The 22,063-nt window shown below is 49.3% G+C and overlaps 1 long non-coding RNA gene across 5 annotated transcripts in view; it reads left to right on the top strand.

The window, feature by feature from the left end:
• LOC102143918 (uncharacterized) overlaps positions 1-20,153 on the top strand; it is a 90,076-nt gene extending 69,923 nt beyond the window's left edge. The window contains exons 1-5 of one of the 5 annotated variants that reach the window (XR_012420028.1): positions 4,458-4,571; positions 4,751-4,865; positions 5,980-6,147; positions 6,649-19,274; positions 19,417-20,153. This is a non-coding gene — a long non-coding RNA (uncharacterized lncRNA). Of the gene's footprint in view, positions 1-4,457; positions 4,572-4,750; positions 4,866-5,979; positions 19,275-19,416 lie in introns of those variants that run through there. The other 4 variants (XR_012420027.1, XR_012420029.1, XR_012420030.1 and 1 more) reach the window with 4 other exon arrangements.
• The last annotated feature ends 1,910 nt before the right edge of the window (positions 20,154-22,063 follow it).

Here is a 22,063-nt window from a genome sequence, read left to right as displayed (position 1 = left end):
CTTACTTTGTCTCCTCATACCCTGAGATGCTGCTGCATTTGCCCTTAGGCTTCATTGAGGGGAGGGTCAGTTCTGGCCCTTTCTTTAGGTGTTGATCTTGAATGGACAGAATCGAGATTCTGAAAAACCTTTGAGCTGTGAGAGTGTGCTGGTATCTATGTCAGTGGAATTCATGTGTTAAACTCAGTAATAGTTTAAGAAATATCAATCCTAGGCTGGGCATAGTGGCTCACACCTTTAATCCCAGCACCTTGAGAGGTTGAGGTGAGCAAATTCAGTTTTGAGCCCAGGAGTTTGAGACCAGCCTGGGCAACATAGCAAGACCCTGACACTACAAAAAATTAAATAGTGGTGGTGTGCACCTGTGGTCCCAGCCACTCAGGAGGTTGAGGCTGCAGTGAATCGTGATAGCACCACTGTACTTACGGTGCACTGTGCCTGAGTGACAGAACGAGAACCCCTGCCACCACACACACACACAGACGTCCCCACACACACACGTCCCCATACACACATACCCCACACACATCCCCATACACACATACACAAAGTATCAATTCTAAATGGACAAAAATGAGATCTTTTAAGTGGAAAAACATCCTGTTTGGTTGCTCTACTTGGGTAACTGTTGACTCTTTTGCCAGTAAGAAAATGCAGCGGCCAGGTCTGCTGGGACCACCTGTTAAGGCTACTCTGGGCCTCATGGTTTGAGAACGGTCTGTCCAGGGGAGAGTGGGAGTGGCTTAAGGCCTAGAAGCCAGTTCTTGTGCTTCAGCGTGACTGAGGGTGTGGAGCTGGGGGCAAGGATCTTCAGGGCATGAGAGGATAAATGGATGGGCTTCCAGGATGAGCCCCAGTGACTTTGCCTGGTTTACATCCATCCACTACAAATCCACAGGCTCTTACTCTAGAAGCTTCTGCCAGGGCTGATGGACTGGTCTGGGGACAGAGGGTGCCTTCTGGTTTAGGAAGAGCACTTAGTCACCTAGATCTAGGATTTATGGCACTACAGGGGACTCATGACACTCGGAGCAGCAGCCATCTGCATTCTAGACTTGGTTCTAGGCAAAGTATTTTGGAGCCTGTTGGAACCCTGTGTTCTGTTTATCTGTAAAACAAGTTAGAGTTGTAAATAGCTAAAACCTATTTTTAAAATTTTGTCACAGAATATGGCAGTTGTGGTGGAGCCTGGCCAGAGACCCCCACACTCGGACACTGCCGCGTGCTGGGGTTGCAAGCGTTGCCTTCATCGGCTGCCTCTCCTGGCGTGTCTGTGTTCTTGACACGGGTGCCCATCGAGGTTCGGCCTGTGGGACTCGTGCAGCCATTTGTCTGTGTTCCTCTGAGGTCCTGCGAACTTCATGGTCCTATTGCAGAGCGTACAGTATCTGCTTGCATCCTGATTTCCCCACACCCCAGGACAGGCCAAGAATTCCTTACACACAGCTGCAGAGGGCCCCGGGGTGTGGATTTGTGGGTGACGCAGCCTTTCCCCAGCTCGGCCTTCATCTCCAGAGTTGGCTTTAGGGAGACAGAAGCTTCCATCAGACTGGGGGGCCCTGAAGCTTTGGTGGTAGGAACTGGGTGACCAGCACGGATGATACCCGATTTCTTTGCATTTGTAGCAATAGTTGCTAATATGACCTATGAAATGTACAGAGGAAGGAAAAAAGGAGGTTTTGTTTTCAGAGTAAGTCTGTGCTTTGGGAAATGTGGTCTCGGGGGAGCTGTAAGCACACATCCTTCAGGAAGGGGGGAGGCCGCGGCGTTAAACCTTCCGGTTTTTGTTTGCTGTGTGTGTTCATGGGGCTCATGGAATGTCTGAACGTTTACAGGGAAAGTGGGGTTTCTTCATCCGGTTCGTGGAATGTCTGAACACTTACAGGGAAAGTCTAGCACATGCGCAGTGAGTTAACCTGTAACATCCATGTTCGCCTTGGGGCTAGTGTAACATTTGAAATGAGGCGGACTCAGCGTGTCATGTACAAAGGTGAGTTGTTGGGCACAGACGTTTATGCGCAGCCTCAATCACAGCCAGGACTGGCTCAGAGTCTGCGGTTTCTGGCGGGAAAGGACACTCACGAGGCCATTCTCTCCAGTTGGGGCTGCCGGCAGGGTCCCAGGGTGGGGCTGTCTGGTTGGCTGGCGTCGGAAGTCCACCCAGGTCCCGTGGGCAGCATTCCTCTAAACCAGGCTTCTGTCTGATGGCGGAGGAGACTTCAGGCTGGTTAACAAACTGCACAGGAGTTAGTGTCGTGGGGCTTCGAGGCTGACCTTCCGCTCTGTGATGCCGATTACATTTTTCTCTGGGCCTCATTGTAGCCACAGAGAATCCACCTCGTCTGACAGCAGGGGGTGCCATGTTGACATAGTAATTTATTGTATTAACCTTTTTATTACTATTTTAATAAAAGACTTTTTTTACTTTATAAAGTGATAGGGTCTTGTGTTGCCCAGGCTAGTCTTGAACTGGTCTCAAGCAATCCTCCCATCTCAGCCTCCCAAAGTGCTGGGCTTACGGTCGTGAGCCACTGCGCCCAGCCTACAGCCTTGTTTTTAAAAGTCGGCAATTTAAAAACACTGCTCCTTTCACCCCTCAAGCAGGCTGGTTGGCCTTGTACAAACTGGGGTGTCAGGACCTTGGTCCCCCTTTTATTTTTCCCTTTCTTCGGCCTCAAGTTCTGATGGAAACAGCAGTTACAAAGTGGGCATTAGTTGAGTCTTCCGTTACTGAACCCAGAATTCTCACTAGTTAGAGACGTTTGTCCCCAGGATCCCAGAAAGCTGTTTTGAATCTAGCCTATGGCAAATAAGTAAGGAACTAAAGCCTTGGTCCTCTGCTTAGTATCTGGGAAATGTGTTATTGCTCACACCCTTTGATCTGTGCTCACGTGCTGCATCTCGTCACGGGAAGCAGAGTCACCCTGTGGAATAAAGCCTGGCTTACGGTGGCATGTGGGGATGCTCCGGTCTGTCAATCCCTTAGACGGCGGCAGACGTGGAGACTCAGCATTGCATGCAGAGCCTGGGCAACCAGGGTGCATCCTCCTTAGAGACCACACAGCCGGTCAGCAAGGTGGACATCCAGGCAGATGGTCCTGATGGGCTCGCAGCACGGTGGTGAAAAGGAATTGTTTAGCAAAGAAATGAAACTCGCTTGTGGGTCCCAGCTACTTGGAAGGCTGAGGCAGGAGGATTGCTTCAGCCAGAAGGTCAAGGCCACGATGAGTCATGACTAATACTGCACTCTGGCCTGGGTGACAGAGCGAGACTCCGACTCAAAACATAAAAGGAAAGCAAGCTAAACCCTTACTCTCCATAGCAGGAGGGAGAATTTATCAAAGTAACTGAAACAAAAATCTTAGATGATGTAATTTCAGTGGTTAAATGAGCTGTCCAGCCCACGTAGCTGGCTCACAACGCAACAGAGCCAGGTGCTATTGCAGCTGCCCTCCCACCCGATCACTTGTGGACATTTTCTGTTTTCCCATATCTCTTTTGGATACGTAGCTCCCTCCTTTATAGTTAAGTATCAGTAAAACAGGTTGTCTATTTTGACACCTAATTATGGTGTCTTTTAAGGAAAGAAAATGAAGCAGATGAGAGGAGCATGTAGGTGTGGTGAATAGATTTAGAGGAATATTTAGTACTTGGCACCACTCTGATCCCTCCTTCTTCTCTCATGCTTAATTACAGCTGCCGCCTCCCAGCACAGAACACTTTCAGCTCTGTGAGTAGGAATTAGATTTTCTAAATCAGAAGTTTGAGTTAAGCGGTATTTTACATGAATGGCCAGTCCCTAAGTGTTCTCTGTACTGGTGTGTGGTATAGAGGAAGGAACGGGGGCTTGGGGCAGGGTCTATGGTGCAGTGTCCTGGTTCCCATCTGTGAGATGAGGGCCATGAGATGGCCTAGAAGGTTCAGACTGTGGAGATTGAATGGATCTGCCCACTCCTGGGAAGCCTCGAGTCTAACTCGACTTGGGCTGGTTTTAGGGAGATGTCGGCAGCGCTGTCCTCACGGGTCACTGGCGGGGGCTCTGGCACCGTCCCCGTCAGGTGTCTCATGATCAGCCCAGCTTGCCCATCTTAGAAGCTGCTGGTCGTGTTCTCGTTCCTGTTATTTGTTGCTTAGGTTCTGTTCATGTGGAGACCTATGAAGTTCCACAGTGAGAGGAGAGCTGCTGAGCCGCCTTCCTGCCTGGACGCCAGCCCCACAGAGGACCGTGACTGCTTGAGGTTGGCTTCTGCCCCCGGCGTCACCTGTGGATGCAGTGGTAGTTTCTAAGCTCCTGGGGCACACAGCGCAGTTGTGTGGATCCACAGGACACTCTGGCGTTCAAGCTCGTGCCTCCCGGAGGAGAGGACCCTGTGGGCGCTGATGCTGGGAGCTGGCCGAGAGTCCAGTGCGTAAGACTCCCTGTGACGTGCACAGCTGCCATCTGCGCATCCCCTCCTGATACCAAGATGGTCGTGCGATAAACGCACAAAGCGCATCTCCAGCAAAAGGCCGCAGAGTTTCCACATCCAGGATATCCACCGCGGTGGCTTTTTGGTGTTAATACGATGAATGTGAGCAGCAGGTGGTCTGCGTTCTGGGGGGGTGTGACTGTGCCACTGCAGTTTTGTTCTCATGTCTTGATGAGCATGAACGGCTCCTGACGAGGGTAGGTAAGGATGCTGTGACCGGAGACTCTGCAGGATTGTAGCTTCAGGAACAAAGGAGGTTTTCTCTCTTGCAAACCCTTCAGGGAGGAAGTTCCAGGCTGGTGACTACTCCATGAGGTATTTGGGGATCCAAGTTCCTTCCAGACTCCTGCTTTGCGTTCCCAAGGACACGGCTGTCCTTGCTGTGGTTGGGACTGGGTGAGTGCCAAGCTGGCAGAGTGGGGTGTGGGGGTGAGGCTTAGGGTGATAGTGGCCATGATTTGCCTAATCTACATGACAGGGAGCTGGGAGTAAAGTGTAGCCATGGTCTGGAGGACGGATGTTGGTGAAGGACTGGCTGCACTCACTGCAGCTGGCCCAGGGATGGGGAAGGATGGCTGATCATGCCACTCAACGGTGCCTGGTTCTTTCAGATTTGACCTTCTTATGGATTTTCTGCTATAAAGAGGAGAGAGCCTGTGGTTCTAGGCCAAGCATCTCACTCATCTCAAAACATCTTATATCCCTTAGCCAACATTTATGTCAAGTTTTAGAAGTCCTACAAACTGGCAAGCATTTCTCAATCTGGTTTAACCATTGGATTTTATATCTGTGTCTGCATCTCTATTTACATCTATGTGGTTATTTGACACTCTGTAGTACATTTGTAATAGGTTCTATTCGTTGGAAGTTACTTTCAGCAAACCCTTGCTGCTGCTAGAATTTTCAAGGTTGCAAGTAGAAAGGAGAGAATAAAAACCACATCTTCTCTAATTTTAAAATTTGTTGTTCCTCAAATCACACCAGAAGTACAAATATTACAAATTACAAAAGCAGCCAGAATCAAGAGATTTCTGGGTGATTCTGGCTAATCAGCAGTATTTGCTGAGGTGTGTGAAGCAGAGCAACACACCAAGAAGCCCTGGATGGGGGAGAGTTGGGAGGCCAGGCTGTGACTCCAGAGGTGCTGTTGCCTCAGGGAGAGGAGCTAGATGCAGAGAGGATAAATGGCCGCAGGTGCGACCACCGCCGTCCTTGCTGCGGTACGGGGGCGTTTGTATGGGGGCCTTTGTATGGGGTCCTTTTTGAGCTGGGTTATGAACCAGGTGAAGGTCGTGCAGGCGTCAGAGAATCGAGGCCAGACATGACGGGTGGAGGCTTGGTGGAGGTGAGGAGCCAGACAGCCTCGCTAAATGTGCGGTGGCTCACTGCAGACAGCGTCCATCAGTCGCTAGACAGGCTTGATCTTCAGCCCCTACGACAGCTGCCTTTATCCTGTCTGCCTCCACCTTCTGAGGCCTATAGGCATCTCAAATGTGTGTTTCTTAAACAGATTTGGATGAGTTGCTTTCTGCACAACACACCTGGACAGACGGAGGCTGGTTCTCCACAATGGCACCAGGGACTTGGCGGAGACTGGCGGGACAGAGGCACAGCACCAGCTCCCTGGGAGAAGGCAGTGCCTGTGGGATGGAGGAAAGAAGAGGCACACAGTGCTGAGGTGTGAACTCTAGTTTGCTCTTAGACATGACACACATGCTTTCCAGAGGTTTCCACGAAGCACCGTTAAAGCCACCAGTGTGGACAGGTCCTAAGATCAGGAGACCCAGAACATACGTGTATTTGAAATCCTTCATGTGCTGCAATCTCTTCAAAGAGGACCACAAGTCATCTCTAATAATGTTGTCAAATTAATTTTTTAATAAGTGACATGGCTTTTTTTTTTTTTTTTTTGTGGGGTAGGGCTGGTCTGTGACAGTAAAACAGATGCAGTGGCACAGCTGGTGGGTGTTGGTTCTGGGCCCCAGTTAGGCAGTTGTATGAAAACCAAAAAGTCTCCACAGTGGTATGAACCGAAACACCTGGATTACGTGTTTTCATGTATTTAACATAAATGCACACATTTGTATTCTAAACACACATTTTTCTATATGTAATAAAATTCACACCTTTAAGTATTTAGCATAGAAACAGCTGTGCAGCATCTTCTCCATGCCCGCAGACACCCGGATGTTCTGAGTGGAAACCGCACTGCTGTGGACTTTGTGAGTGGTGAGCCGTGCACAGATATGTGCTGTGTTTGCTGTGTCCGCTGACGCAAGCCCTGGTCAGTCCTGTTTCAGGTGGATGTTTTCCCTTGTAGTTCCCTTCTCTTGTTCTGTTTGTAAGTTCAGTAAACTCGGGACCAATGGTGAGAGGAGGTGTAGAGGAGCACGGTGTCGGCAATTAAGGAAAATCCACGCCAGACCTTGCAGAAGGAGGAGGCGTGTGGAGTTCCGATGCCTGTGTGAGCCATGACTGGTGAGGGCCTCTGGGTAGCAGCTCATCTGGGCTACTTGGAAATGCAGATTCCTGGGCACAGACCTGAGAGGCCCTGGAGTGACCACCCTCCAGGGATTCCGCCCAAACTTGGCCATCTTGTCTTTTGGCAGATCACCCGTGCCCAGCTGTCTCATTGAGATGCCCGGCTATCACAGTTATCTGCACAGCTGGTGTGGGTGTGCCGATGGGTGTACGGGACTGGCCTGTCTTCCTTTCTCCCCCTATGAAGTGTTTGAAGGTCTGTTATCCTACCCTGTTCTCTCCCTGTCCTCAGTGGGCAAGCAGGAGGTTCATTTTCACTTGCAGATGAGGAAAATTCTAAAAGTCTCATAAAGCAGGGAGGATCATCTTCAGAATCTTCTTTGTTCCAATCGGCTCTGATATTTTCAGTTGGAAAGACTTTTCCTCAAACACTTTGCATTCGTTCTGTATGAGAAGTGCTGTAGACTTTCCTGTTGTTTTAGTAATTAGGATCTGTTCTGTTGTCCATTACAAACGTATATATTTTCATTCTGAGACACGCTGAGTCAGTCTTTGCAGTCCAGAGGGATTTCATGTGCATTCATAGAAGCTTCCATCAGAAACCACATGCCAAATAGCTGTGGACATACAACCTGCCTGTGACTTTGGGAATTGCCAAAGTCAAATTCTCTCTCGATTTGAGGCTTTAGGAGCTTTAGAAATCTTGAAATTATAAAACGAAGATGTGACAAAATTAAGTGTATGTCAAACAAAAGAGATACTATACTGCGGGTTTTAAGGGCTGTGGTACATTATTTGGTTATCTTTAAGGATGTCGTGTTCCACCCAAGTTACAAATACATGAAATTTAAATATAAGGTGACCCCTTCAGAACATCCTGGATTTGGTCTTGATCTTCTGCCCTTGAAAATGAGATTTTTTTTTTTTTCTTGAAAATGTAATTCTTTTTTTTTTTTTCTTGAAAATGTGATGGTCTTAAACTGTGTGTCTAGACCATCTCATCTGAATTGCTTTGGAAACATCTGCACGGGCATCTTTCTATTCTTGGGTATAGAGAGAACGACATCATTATGCTTTAAAAGAGCAAAAGTCCCGTAGAGCAGTTTTTCTTAAACTAATGAGCTATTGTTGGAAATCAAGGTGTGTAGCAAGTTATAGAATCTCTCAGTGAAAGTGATTATTTAAAATAGAAATCTTAGTTTTTAAAATAAAATGCTAATAGAGAACCTTTTGTTCACAAGAATCTAAAATGTTACGTCTTTGTTTAGAATTTAAGGATAGTAATTTGCTTCTGAGATCTTTGTGACTGAGATTTGAAATCTTAACTACGGTTTATCAATGTTTTATATATATGCATGTATGGATATATATATGTAAGATATATAAAACGAAAATAAGCATGCATGTATTTACATTTCTATACCCTTCTATAATGTGTATACTTCTAGTCACACAGAGGTCTAAGTGACTATGACTTTATTTGATGACCAAGAGGATAATTAAATAATTTTCCTGCTCTTAGCCTTGCTTTTGCATCTGATCAGGGACCCTGCGAAGTGTGCCTCCCATGTTCCAGGCCTCACACAGCCCGTGCCAGGTTTTGGAAGCAGGAGTTTGTCTGCAGCCACTTCGGGAAGCAGGTTGTTGCCAGGATTGCCTAGAGCTCCAGGCTGTCTCCAGTCCAAGCCTCCCTGGGTAGAAGCTGCCCCACTAGGGGCCTGGACATGGATGTTGGGGCCTGGACATGGATGTTAGGGCCTGGAGCCAGGGACTGCTCCGGAAGAAGCGCTCCTGTCACTGCTGGGCATGAGAACCGAGGACAGGAGGTGGAACCAGCCTCGGGCCAGTGCACGGCCTCCCGGGAGTGCTTGCGGGAAGTCCCAACCACCCTTTCCTGACTCCAAAGCCAGCACCAAACTGTGAGATCCCCTTGGCCCACCCCTCAGGTTCCTAAAATGGTTAGGGTTTCCTGGGCTGTGAATTTTTAAGTCTAGGCTAAAAAGTCCTGGGACAGACTCACTGGGTTCTTCATGTAGAAACGACGAGGGTGCTGGTGACTCAGAGCAGGCACTGCACCTCACTCCAGGGTCCTTTGCGCCAGGTGGAAACGAGCGTGTGGGTCACACAGAGTCCCTGTATCCTCGCTCCAGGCATTGCTCTTTGGTTTCTTAATTAATAAGCCTTGATAATGAAAATGTGTTCTCTCCAGAGTAGAGTTTCCGGTTACGGAGGCTCACCTGTAAATGCCGTGCCAGGTCACATATGCTGAGATCTGGGCCAGGTCCTGCTTCCTGCCCATGGCCAAGGCAGGTACTTCATTTGGGAGGTGACCCAGAGGGACATCTGAGAGGCCTGCCTGTCCCCGAAGGATGAAGCCGCTGGCCTTCACACTCTGCTCCGGCCTCCATCAGCTCCCTGCTATCTGCAAACTGCCTGCTTTTATGTTGCCATCGTTGGAGATATGTTAGGAACTTCGTATGGAGAAACCCCCTTAGGACGAGCAGATCGTGGAAAGGTGGGAACCAGGGCTGGGAGGGTGGTGACCACGGCCAAAATGAGAACCGCGGTGGGCTGGGAGGTCCATCTTCTGTCTAAAATGTTTTTTAAAATAGTGTCTCAGGAGCATGAGAGGGCAGGCCACAGACGAGGAGAACGTATCTGTAAAAGACTCATCTGATAAAGGCTGTTATCCAAACCGTGCAAGGAACTCTCAAAACAAGAAAATGAACAACCTGATTAAAAATGGAAAAAAGACCTGGACAGATACCCCAACAAAGAAGATACACAGATGGCAAATCTCCACGTGGAAAGATGGCCCGTGTCTTATGTCATAGGGCGAGGCGCCACTGCACACCCACCAGCCTGGTCAATACTGGAACTCCGACACGACCGTGAGCTGGTGGATGTGTGGGCGTCAGGACCGTCACTCGTCGCTGGGGGAAGTGGGGCAGCTGCTGTGGGAGGCAGCGTGGCGGTTTTCCATGGAACTAAGCACTCCGACCACAGGACCAATCACAGTCCTGGACGTTCACTCAGAGGAGCTGAAAATTTACTTCCACGAGGAAATGTGCACACAGATGTTGACAGCAGCTTTATAGCTTTATTTACAATTGCCAAAACTAGAAAGCAACCAAGATGTGCTTCAGTAAGTGAACGGATAAACTGTGTTACGTCAGAAACTGGGATATTATTCAGCACTAAAAAGAACTGGACCACTAAGCCATGAAAAGACACGGATCTTAAATGCATGTTGCTAAGTGAGTCTCCAATCTGGAAAGGCTGCCTGCTGTGTGAGTCCAACCGCAGGACAGTCTGGAAAAGGCAAAGCTGTGGAGACAGTAGAATGGTCAGAGGCTGCCAGGGGTTGGGGAAGGGAGGGATGAATGGGAGGAGCATAGGGGGATGTGTAGGTTGGGGAAGCAACTCTGGATGGGGCTTTCATGGGGGATCCATGCCGTTCCATGTCTGTGAAACCCACAGAGTGAGCAGCAGCAGGCCGAGCCCTCGTGGGAGCTGTGGACTCTGGGTGGTGGTGCCGCATTGATGCGGGTCTGTCGGTCATACAGAAGTGTGCTGCTCCGGTGGGGGCAGGAGAATGATGGAGACTCTGCCTGTGCTGGGGAAGGAGATAGATATGTGGGGACTCTGTACTTTCCTCCTGATTTGGCTTTGAACTGAAAACTGCTTTTAAAAACGTCTATTGAAAAGGCAAACAAGAAAGAATGCTAGCCAAAGAGTGCTAGCCAGATAGCATCTGTGTGCGGGTGTGGCCTGTGTTCTACGTTCAGGATTTCCGTGTTAGAATACACATATCTGAATACTCAGAAGTTAAACCTTTGCATTAAGTAACTCACTACAAAGTTACAGTATCAGCTTGAGCACTGCCAGGATAGCCAGGATCCTGTATCCTGACCAGCTTCTCCCCTTACAGGTGCAGTGACACCCACAGCCTCACCCCCACCACAGTGAGCAGCAGGGCTGGGACCAGGAGTCAGGCTTTGGGGGGCGGAGAGGAAGTGAGATCTGTAAGCCCGTGGCAGGGAGGAGCCCATGGCAGGGAGCCGGCATGGATGATTTTTTTTTTTTTTTTTTTTGGCTAGTTTTCCTTATCACTGAGGCCTTCTTAGACTTGGGGAGTCGGGAGTCCCCACTTTCGGGCACCTCAGAAACCAAAGACTGCTCCTAATTCTCATGTTCCAGATGCCTCAGGGGGAGGTACCTGGGTTGTTGGGTGCAGTTCATTATTTGCTGCTCGGTGGAATTTGCCCCCAGCATTTCTGGTGGTTTTTAAGAGCTGATGCTTGAGCTGCTTAAAATCACACATGGATATTGACTTACCTGTAAAAGTTAAGAATGGAATTTTGAGTTCAAAGGTTTGTGAAAATGTTCAAGTTTGTGTACTAATATATACGTTACATTTCTGGAAATATCTAAAAGTCCAGGATTTATATTAAGCACTTCTCTTGATTTTTGTAATACCTACCTCTCATATTTCCATTTGGATAATAGATGTCAGAGGGCTTAAATTTTGAGTGCCTGAATTCACTGAATTTAAGACTTCTTACCTCAAATGTAATTAAACTGAATGTAGCCAACAGTATTAAAGTTTTGATTAAAATATATATATAAGCACATATCCATGAGCATGCAGATGGGGGCAACATATTAAACCATGGAAGTAGAATTAGTGTTCTTTGTTTTCTGAGAAGACAAATTTTTAAAAAACCAAGGGGTCTTACAACTTTTTAGTTTCCAACTTATTTACCCTAACGTGAAAGTTTGGCAGGAGAAGATTGACAGCAGCAGAAGAGTAGATCCTGGGCAAGTGTAGGCTCTGGGAGCAGCGGGGTGAGTGCTGGAAGGAGCTGGCTGGAGGCAGAGCAGGGAGGTGCTCAGACAGGTCAGGATGGCCTCAGGGAACGCGGCTCAGTGAGAAAGGGTTCACATTTCCTGGAGAGCCCTTGTCTCTGCCCATGGAAAACCCAGACTCCTTCCAACTGGGATGTGCATCTCATGTAAAAGTTACTACTCCCAGAAAGGAAGCCAGTGGATATAGAATTTTTTTTTGTATGCAGAAATTACTTTAAATTTGTTTTTAATCTTATCCTTTTCTTCCCCCATCTTAGTGTCTAGTGACTTCCTGCAGGTAACGCACACATCTTAGGAGAGCGCTGTATTTCAGTTGCTGTTGGCTCTGATGTGACTTTGTGGTGTCAGAGGTTCTGCCCAGAGCGTGGCGCTCTCTGCTGAGCGTTGCTTGTTGAAGGCCCGTGTGGAAACTTTGCCTGTAAGCTCGTCGACCCCAGCAGTCTTGGTTCAGAAACCTTTGGACTTGCTGAGACTTCACAGGGCCTGCTAAACTTTCTTGCGTGACCTTTTCGTTTTAGTGTTCCCCATTAATTCAGATGTTTTCCAGAAGGTAAGCAAGCTGCTGAATGCAGGGTGGGGGGTGCCCTCCATTAGCCCTGGGGAGAAGCATCGCTGTTTCTCCGGGTGGAGCTTCCCTCCCGCCATGGTGTGCTCCAAGATGGAGTAGGGTTCTTTGGCAGAAGTAACCGTCAAAGGCCCGCCTCTCAGCGGCAGTGTGGCTGTGGGTGTGCGGCCTTGCGGCCATACGGGCCCCTCCCTGTCAATGGCACCAAGGAGAGGAGCAGGGGGAGGCCTGGGATCTGTGCTTCCGAGACTGTGTCGTCCGTTTGTAACTAGACGTGCAGAGAAAATGTTGGAGATAAGCAGGCGACAGTGTCTGTCCCTAATGAGCTCAGGCGTGCCGTCTGAAATGGCCCCCTTCCCAGGCTGGCTGTGCCAGCTGGGCGCCCAGGCCTGACCTCCCGCCAGGACAGAGGCCCCGTGTATGTGGTGGGGGGAGGGTGGGGGTGAGGGTCTTGCTTTATTGCGGTATCCAACGCCACGGGGGGTCAGCGATTGAGTTCAGAAACCTCAAAAACTCAGCAGTGCAGACTTTGGACATGACCCGTCCAGCCCTGGGGCTCTTTCTCTGAATTTCCTTCCATGGTATCCTCATCCCAGAGGCTCCTGTCCCCGCACGGCTGTTGGCAGCTTCACAGCTTCCTCTGCCTCCCCTCCCAGGCCCTGGTGTGGCTGGGGCAGCTGGTGGCTGTGCAGACCCCACAGCCAGTAGGTGGTTGGTGCCAATGGCTTGGGTCTGGGTTACCTGAGCCAAGGACTCCAGTGCACGGCTGAGCTCACCTTGAATGGCTGGATTGGAAGGCCTTGGGTTGTAGAGAGGCAACCAGAAGATTGCGGATTGAAGGACAATCTGCAAAGGAGAAGGGGAAATAGGTGTGCTGGATGGGCAACTGGAGAAGTCAGTGCAGAGCCTGGGACCCGGTGCAGATGCAGAGCTGGCATGGGGAATCTGGTGACACGGCCACCGTGGAAGTGGACAAAGTCAAATGCTTCAGACCGACATGGAGGGGCTGGTCTAAAACGATCCTCCTTTTCCTTTAATCGTAGCATCTGCTGGCTTACGGGGTGGGGGAATGAGATCTGTGGTGGCAGCGAGGAGAGACAGGGATTTTAATTAAACCCCTCTTTCTGGGAGAGGGGAGTAGCCGTCTCTATAGGACGGTGAGCATTGTCACCTCAGGCAGCTCAGGCTGCTGCAACGAAACACCATTGACTGAGTGGCTTATGAACAACAGAAATTTGTTTCTCGTAGTTTTAGAGGCTGGAAGGCGGGATCAGGGTGCCGTACGGGTGGGTTCTGGTGTGGGCCCCTTCCTGGTTCACACACACCTTCTCTCTGGCCCTGACACAGTGGGAGGGTGACAGCTTTGCTGGGCTCCTTGTCTGAGGCACAAACTCCATTCACGGGGCTCCAGCCTCGGGAACTCATCACCTCCCAAAGACCTCCTGACAGCATCGCACTGAGGGTGAGGATTTCAACCTGTGTTTTGGGGGACAGGCAGGCGGTTCATAACCGTCAGCCTCTTTGTGTATTTCTGACTCAACATTGAGTCTGCATTGGGCTGTCCAGGGGACAGAGCCTGTGTGGACACTGAGCGAGGTCAGAGCTGCAAGCATGTACACATCGGGGGTAGGAGAGCTGCCAGGGCTGTGAGAAGGGGGTTTCAGCGTCAATCAGAGCTGTTTTCCTGGTAAATGTACTCATAAGCTATCCTGGCAACATTTGCTTTTTGTGAAGAGTCGGTCAGGCAGGGCAGCAGGCAATGTTGCCAGAAGCTTAGAACTGATGGGCAGCAGAGAAGGGGCAGAAGCCATGACCTTGGGGTGGTCAGCAGTGCCAGGTGTCTGCCCTCCAGGCCTCACACCTGTGACTGCAGAGACTGAGCCGACCGGGGCTTGCCGGCCAGTGTGACTCTCATGCAGGTGATTATCGGGGTGTGCTTTCTATGTATTGTTCCCTCAACCCTATCCCCACCCCTCCAGTTTCTGTGCCTAGCAGAAATCATGCTGCTCTCCTTGATGAAGCATTGAGTTTCCTATGGAGGTGTAGGAAGAGCACGATTTGGCTCACGTCAAAATACTTTGCAGTGAAGCTGCACGGAAGAGGATTTTAGACTTCCATTTGACGTTTCAGACAATGCCTGAGTGTTACAGGATCCTCTTGTTAAAAAAGCACCAGATGAGAAAGGCTACTGGTTAATAAGGGACACTTTTTACATTAGCACAGAGAGGGTGGCTTGAGATAAATTCAGTGTAACGTAGGTGTGTTTGTAAGCCGTGAAAGGGACCATCTCTCTGCTGGCGACATATGTTTTCTGGTATGGATTTTGTTCTAAAAAAAGGATGACTGGCATTCGGTAGAATCATTCCAAAATTCACCTGGAAGGCATCCACATGGTGCCTTGTTTTCTCCTGACATTCTGGGCACCACGAGGAATTATTCTTGTGTTCAGCACTAGCAGGAGACTTTTCCTGAACACCTGCTCCTCTTTGGAGTTGTGGGTGCAAAGGGGTCAGAGTGACCCCGTCTTCATGGAGCTTTCGGACACCATGGGGACAGTGTGGCACGATGTCGGGCTCGGGTGGGATGGAGGCTTTCCCCAGAAAACAGCTGCCGATTCCAGGGCGGCCCTCGACCCCTCCTCCCTCTGTTCCTCCACGTCATGTCTGAATTAAGGCTGTTCTATCATAGCGGGGGTGTCATGTTAACTGGAAGTGTGCTTTTGTAAATAAATTAATGGTGCATTTGCCAAGGACAGCGAGATGTGATTTGATGAATCCAGTGTGGAAAAGGAGAAGGGGCTTGGCGGGGTGGGGACATGTGTGATGGGAGCAGAAAGAAGCAGCCATGAAAGCTGGTGGGATGGAGGGGTCGCGCCCGCATTTCCATGGGGTCTGTCGATGTTTGTGCCACTAGACCTGAACCTCTGTCTCCACTTCTAAAACCTGCATGGTGAGGAAGCCCCTGATGGGCCTGAGTTGTTACTTCCCATGGCCATTGCTGGGAAGGGCCCCGGACGCCTCTCCTGGCCGGTGACGGCCCCAGGACTAGACACTGGCTTCGTCCTGAGCTCTGCGAGGGGCTTGGGCTCCACACACAGCAGGTACCTGCGCATGCCTTTGGACGTGAGATGTTGGCGCTTGGCTTGGAGGCCACCGCGATCTGGGTGTGGTCAGGACTGGCTCATCCTTCGGGGAGAGAGCACCTGCCCGGGGGCTTCTCTGAGGTGCATAGCCCTGCAGTGCCCTCACAGGATGCCCTGTCCTGCGGGGACTTCCTGCCATTCCCCTGGACCCTCAGGTGTGGGAGCCAAGTGTGGTGTGTGTGTGTCCCGGGTGAGGGTGCTGAGGACACCACGTGCCTGCTCGTGCGAAGACCCGAGGCACTGCATGGGCTCATTTCCAGGGGCCTGTTGGCATCTGGGGGCCTGTGGGTGTCTTTCCACTGGCAGGAAATAATGGGTGGCCCATGTTACCTTTTTTGTCTTTTTTTTTTTTTTTTTTTTTTTGCCAAAAAGCCCTAATGCCAACGTTGCAGTCCCGCTGTGGGAACCACCCATCTCAGGCTCACTGGCCCTTCTGTTTCTGGGCTGTTGCAGTGTTGTGTTGGGATAACTGTGTTAACTTCGTTTGAATTTTCTTCCTGTTCCTTTGGAATAAGTGTCGATAGCTTGTGCTGCTTGTTCACCCCAGAGGCAAGGGTGTCCTTTAGGCCTGGCAGAGCACAGCGGTGCAGGGAGGTACTGGGCCTCGGCCTCCCTTGTCCGCAGCCTCCCTTGTCCGCAGCCCTCACTGCACGTCTGCTCTTCGCTCCTCGTGCACACGGCTGGGGTCACGGGCTGCTCACTCTGCTGTTTGAGATCCTCTGAAAAGGTGATGCTTACACTGAAGGGAGATTGGGGGTGTGCGGCTGATTTTAAATAGGAGGAAATGACGGTAACAGAATGAGCAATGCCTAGCACTTAGTCTCAGGCCTGAGAAATTGTGTTTTAGAAGCAAGGTATCCTCAACTCCAGTTTTCTTCAAATTAAATCTTTTAAAGGGTCCACAAATAACAAATAGTTAAAGCCTAAAACTATGTAACAGAGGGCCTAGAGCCCAAGCCACTGCCACCTCTGATTCCAAGACACCTCAGCAACTTGGTCCTCTTCCTCAGAGAACCCCGCTTCTGCTCCTCCCTCCACGCTCCTCCCTCCACGCTCCTCCCTCCACGCTCCTCCCTCCACGCTCCTCCCTCCACGCTCCTCCCTCCACGCTCCTCCCTCCACGCTCCTCCCTCCACGCTCCTCCCTCCACGCTCCTCCCTCCACGCTCCTCTTCCTCCCCCTGCCCCTCCCTTTCCCTTGGACAGCCCTCCCCTTCCCCCACTTCCTCGGACAGCTTTCTTCCTCCTCTTATCCCTGCCTGTCCTTGGGCAACCTCCTTGGAACTCCGGTTGAAATTCACTGGTCTGTGGGGCCGCCCATTTGACAGACGAGCATGCTGAGGCCAAGGCACGAGTGAGTGACTCAGACCCGCGCAGAGACTGACCCAGAGGCCGTACCAACGGGTTGTCCCTAATGCAAGAGAAGCAATGATGCGGCTTCACTGATCTCCAGGGAAAGCAGGTCGATAACAGGTTATAAACATGGGAACATTTTGGAAAAGCCGTCGTCCACCTGTCAGCTCCATCTCTCCTGCCCGGAAGATGTAGGGAGAACCTGCCTTCAGCCCACCCTCATCCCGTAACAGGACAGAGGACAGGGGCAGAGACCCAAGTCCTGTCAGTGCCCTCAGGAAACCCCCGTTTCCTCCTCACGGTGGAAGTGGAAACCATCCCGCTGGATGATCTTCCCGGGGAGACCCTCCACCCTGAAAGCGAGGAATCTGGTTTGAGCGCACACACATTCTTGGTGCCATCACTTTCTGCGGCTGAACGCTGCGTACGTGGCCCGTTATTCTTGCTAGTCCGGTGTTACTGGGTCCTGGGAGTTTCTGTGGGCTGATGGCAAGTGTTTACCATTGTGTTTAGAGAGAACAGAACTTTTTTGTGTCGAAATCACATGATAACCATTGCCATGTGATTCCTTGGGTTGATTGGGGTGGGGGATGCTCAAGTTTTTTCTGAGGTCTAAGTGCTTGTTTGAGACAGTCTCACTTTGTCACCCAGGCTGGAGTGCAGTGGTGCGATCTTGGCTCGCTGCAACCTTTGCCTCCTGTGTCAAGCAGTTCTCCCTGCCTCAGCCTCCCGAGTAGCTGGGATTATAGGTGTGTGCCACCACGCTTGGCTAATTACAAAAATTTCTAATACAGGAAGGGTTTTGCTGTATTGGCCAGGCTGGTCTCGAACTCCTTACCTCAAGAGATCGGCCCACCTTGGCCTCCTAAAATGCTGGGATTACTGGCTCGAGCCACTGTGCCCGGCCCAATCCTGACATCTTTTAAAGCTGCCTTCATGTACCAAAAGCCAGTCTATGTTTGAAAATCAGCCTTGTTGAAGAGCCTAAGAGGAGAGGGATATACTTCAGCTAGGTAAATAACTATGCATATGTTAAAAATATGGGCCAAAATCTATCCCAAATATTAACCTTCTGCTTTGCGTTTTATATCCATTAGTGGTTATTCTTTCAGTATTAAGATTTTTAAAGATTCTTTTGATAATTGTGAACAAATTACTATTAAAACTCAGCTGCATTTGTAACACTTTAAAGAACTAACTGATGACATTATTTTTCTCGGAGGCATTTTGGATAGTTACATAATTGTTTATCTCTTTGCCAGAAATCTTTTTTTTTTTTTTTCCAGAGCAGAAACCTGAAAAGAAACATTCCTTTGCATTAAGTGCTATTTCACTGTGTGACAATCAAGTTTTGAATGTGAGAACAAGATCATCGTGTATTTTTGGGATAATTCTTGCTTAATAGTGATAATGCTAAGTTAAAATTATGGAATAGTTTGTTTCTTTGAAAATTACTATTTGCCTGCTCACCAGATGGGAGCTGATGAGAATGTGGATGTAAAAGTTAAATTGTATTTAGCTTGTATAAAAGAAGTTTAAAAAAGCTTTTTTGTTCTGTGCTACTACTGAAGTTGCTTAGCTGTGGAAATGAGGTGATTGCAGGCACCTAGAATTTGAATCTCCTTCACTTCCACGATGGGAAGAAATTCTCCAAGAAGCACAGGAATCTGACTTTCTGATATTGAGACTCCTAGACGTCAAGCCCCATGGAAGGGGTGGTGATTACATGAGCGTTGGCGTTGATGTGGGCATCCTCCAAGCCAGATGCAGGGAGCAGGGAAGGGCAGAAAGAACAGGCCCCTCAGGAGCCATGAGAAAATAAAGTGTTGGCAGCAGTGGTGAGGGTTGGTGTCAGGGGCCAGGAAGAGGTGGCAAAGGGGGAGCAGGTGCCTCAAGGCAGCCCTGGAACCCGCAGTCCCTGCAGTGAGGTCTGATCTGCAGGGGACATGGACGGCCAAGCGGCAAGGCCCACAGACAGCCTGGACTCTGCTGCCTCAGAACTCTGGTGGACGTTGCAAATGGCCCCACAGGGTTGCAGTGCACATTCCTCGGACAGAAAGAAGACGCTTGGAACTGTTCCCGGCACGAAGCCAGTGCCCTGTGAACAGTGGCTGCTGCTGTCGTGACTGAGTGCCGTCCAACTGGGGACATTTGCTCTGCTCAGTTCACTGCCTTCAACAAGCTTGACGCATTGAACGAGGGCTCAGTCGATAATGTACTCTGTAAATACTCTCTCCCGGCTAGAGTGAGCAAAGCCCAGGGAGCGGGTGGTTCTTCAGTATTACTCAGGTGTTTGTGGCAGGGCCAGCTGTGCGGCTGCCAGAGCGAATGTGACCAGGAAGCCTCTGTCCCCCCGAGGTGGCCAGCGATCCTGTTACATGTGCCATAGGCAGAAGGTGGGCACTGCTGGGGAACTTGCTCATGTTCCTGTTTTCTGATTGGAAATTCAAGGTTTCTGAGCATCCTACTTCGAATTTGTAATTTGCTGAGACTTGTACACATTTCAACGCTTGTTTTTTTCTGCTTTCTGCTTTTCAGATCTATACAACCTGGCGTTTGGCCGTGGCTTCCAGGACAGGCTGGATGCAGAGTGAAGTCCTCTCCTCACTGTCAATGTTTGCAGATGTCTTCTTGTATAAACTTCGTATTTCTTGAGACTTTCAATTAGGTTTTTACTTAACTGGACTTTTAAAATTGCCATGCACATAACTCTACCAGTTACAATCTTGAGCTAACATGGGTTTTTGGTTTTTGGTTTTTGGTTTTACTTTGATGAATGTTTAACATTTGCATGCTGGATGTGGGGGTGGAGGTCATTTATCTGCTTTTCATTGCCTTCTTGGTTATACTTAGTGACTTTCAGGTAAGGTGTGGAAGGCGTGGTACAGGGTGAATTGCAGGCCGCACTGTGGCGCCGTGGAGGACAGGTGCGGGCTGCAGTGGTGTGCACAGTGGATGAGAGACAAGAGGAGACTTCCATCCTTGAGGGAAACACACAACAATTTAAAAAACTGATCGTCTAGCTTACATGAGGTCCAACAAATTCAGTTTGCAAAGTTTAACTTCCAAGTTAATTTAGTAATTTTTCCCCTAAGTCATTAATTTAGTAGCTTATGTTTAAATATATTTCTTTTGTCTAAAGGAGGCCATAAATTCTAAAATGAATGACTAAACATGTAATAATCTAGGCATACAGCACCTGAAGGGAAAACTGCCAGTATGCTAAAATATTGGATACAGATGCTTTTAAAAAATATAATGTAGCATTCTTACAATGCATGTGCTCTTAGCGTGTAACTTGGTGGGTAGTTTTGAACTATATTTGTGGGAATGTGTATCTTGAATACTTGAGGCTACCACTGCAGATGTGTGTGTGAGATGTATAAATACTGAATGTTATTCTCCCTTCCCTTAAATGGAAAACATTAGATCCCTTTTATTTCCATTTTTATTTTTTGTTTTTTGAAGTGGACTCTTGCTCCCGTTGCCCAGGCTGGAGTGCAATGGCACAATCTCGGTCCACTGCAATTTCTGCTTCCCAGGTTGAAGTGATTCTCCTCTCTCAGCCTCCTGAGTAGCTGGGACTACAGGCACCCGCCACCACGCCCAGCTAATTTTTGTATTTTTATTAGAGATGGAGTTTTGCCATATTGGCCAGGCTGGTCTTAAACTCCTGACTTCAGGTGATCTGCCCACCCCGACCTCCCAAAGTGCTGGGATTACAGGCGTGAGCCACCGTGCCCAGCCAGCTCCCTTCTGTAATGATTTTTTATACAGTTGTTTTTGCTTTTTGTTTTTTTGAGACGGGGTCTCACTGTGTCACCCAAGCTGGAGTGCAGTGATGCAAATCTAGGCTGACTGCAGCCTTCACCTCCTGGGCTCAGGTGATCCTCCCACCTCAGCTTCCTGAGTAGCTGGGAATAGACACATGTCACCACGCCCAGCTAATTTTTTTTTTTTTTTTTTTTTTTGTATTTTTAGTAGAGACAGGGTTTTGCCATGTTTTCCAGGCTGGTCTCGAGCTCCTGGGCTCAAGCGATCTGCCCGCCTCAGCCTCCCAAATTGCTGGGATTACAGGCGTGAGCACCACATCTGGCCCATTTTTTTTTTTTTTTCTTCCAGGATTAGAAGTCGACTTTCAGAAAACCCTTCAACCTTGCAAACTTAATTTTCCATAACAATATGCCTCTAGGATAAAAACAAGACAGGAAGAAAGTATGTGTGGACTGCAGTTAAAAATTTTCTACACAGCATAGCTTAGGAGAGTTGACATTTACAAAGAGCAGGAGGCCCCTTCAGTGCCTTCTAGGCATTGGGAATGGCGGTCTGTGGGCGACCCTAACGTGTGCGGCGTCCTGAGACTTGATCGTGGTGCTTACGCTTTTCCCGAGGGCCCACCGGGAGTACCAGAGACTCTTCTTCTGCAGTCGGCCAGCCAGGCAGCAGCTGCTGGAGAAGGAACAAACAGTAAAAGACAGATGTACACGGTGTTGTTGTGGCAGAGAGGTTAAAACCAGGCTCACTCTGTTCTTACAGTTTTAAAAAAACTAATAATGAAGTCCTTGAATATGTATTGCATTTCAGGATTTTAAAGCAGTTATGGGTGTGTCTGTGTGTCTCTCTAGCTCCCGTTCGGGTGCTACCTGTGAAGAGAGCTCAGAGACGCCACCTTTCCTTGCTGAGGTGACAGGGTCTGGAGAGGTGTGAACCCTGTGGTGAGGGGGGTGACTGACCTGGGGGGAGGCTGGGTCAGCGGTGGGGATCCACCCCCACTACACGTTTCTGTAGGGAATCCACAGTTCTAAGTCTTTATGATCTGGGTAACATGAACCTGGAAGAGGTGTTATTTTTTAAGAAGTAAGTGCCATGCTCTTTTTTCCTCATACTTCCCCATGTTTAAGCAGCATTGAAGGATAAGGCACTAGTAGCATGTTGGTTTGGAAACAATCTTGTTGGTTATTTTACCTTGAATCTGATACTAAGGTTGCCTGGTAACAGAAGTTTTCCTTTAACAACATGGAACTCTGTTGAATCTGTTGCCCCATTGGCTGAGCAGTCTGAAGTCAGTGCCCTGGCAGCTAAAGAGGCCTTAGAGGAAGGCCTTGGAGGAAGCCGCTGGATGGGCAGGTGTCACCCCCCTTGATTGAGGGAGAGAGGTGCAGTTTGCAGGGACCCCACGTGGCAC

Source organism: Macaca fascicularis, chromosome 11 (assembly GCF_037993035.2).
Source record: "Macaca fascicularis isolate 582-1 chromosome 11, T2T-MFA8v1.1".
NCBI lineage: Eukaryota > Metazoa > Chordata > Mammalia > Primates > Cercopithecidae > Macaca > Macaca fascicularis.
The sequence above is the reverse complement of the archived record's forward strand: the minus strand, read 5'-3'. Positions and strand labels throughout refer to the sequence as shown.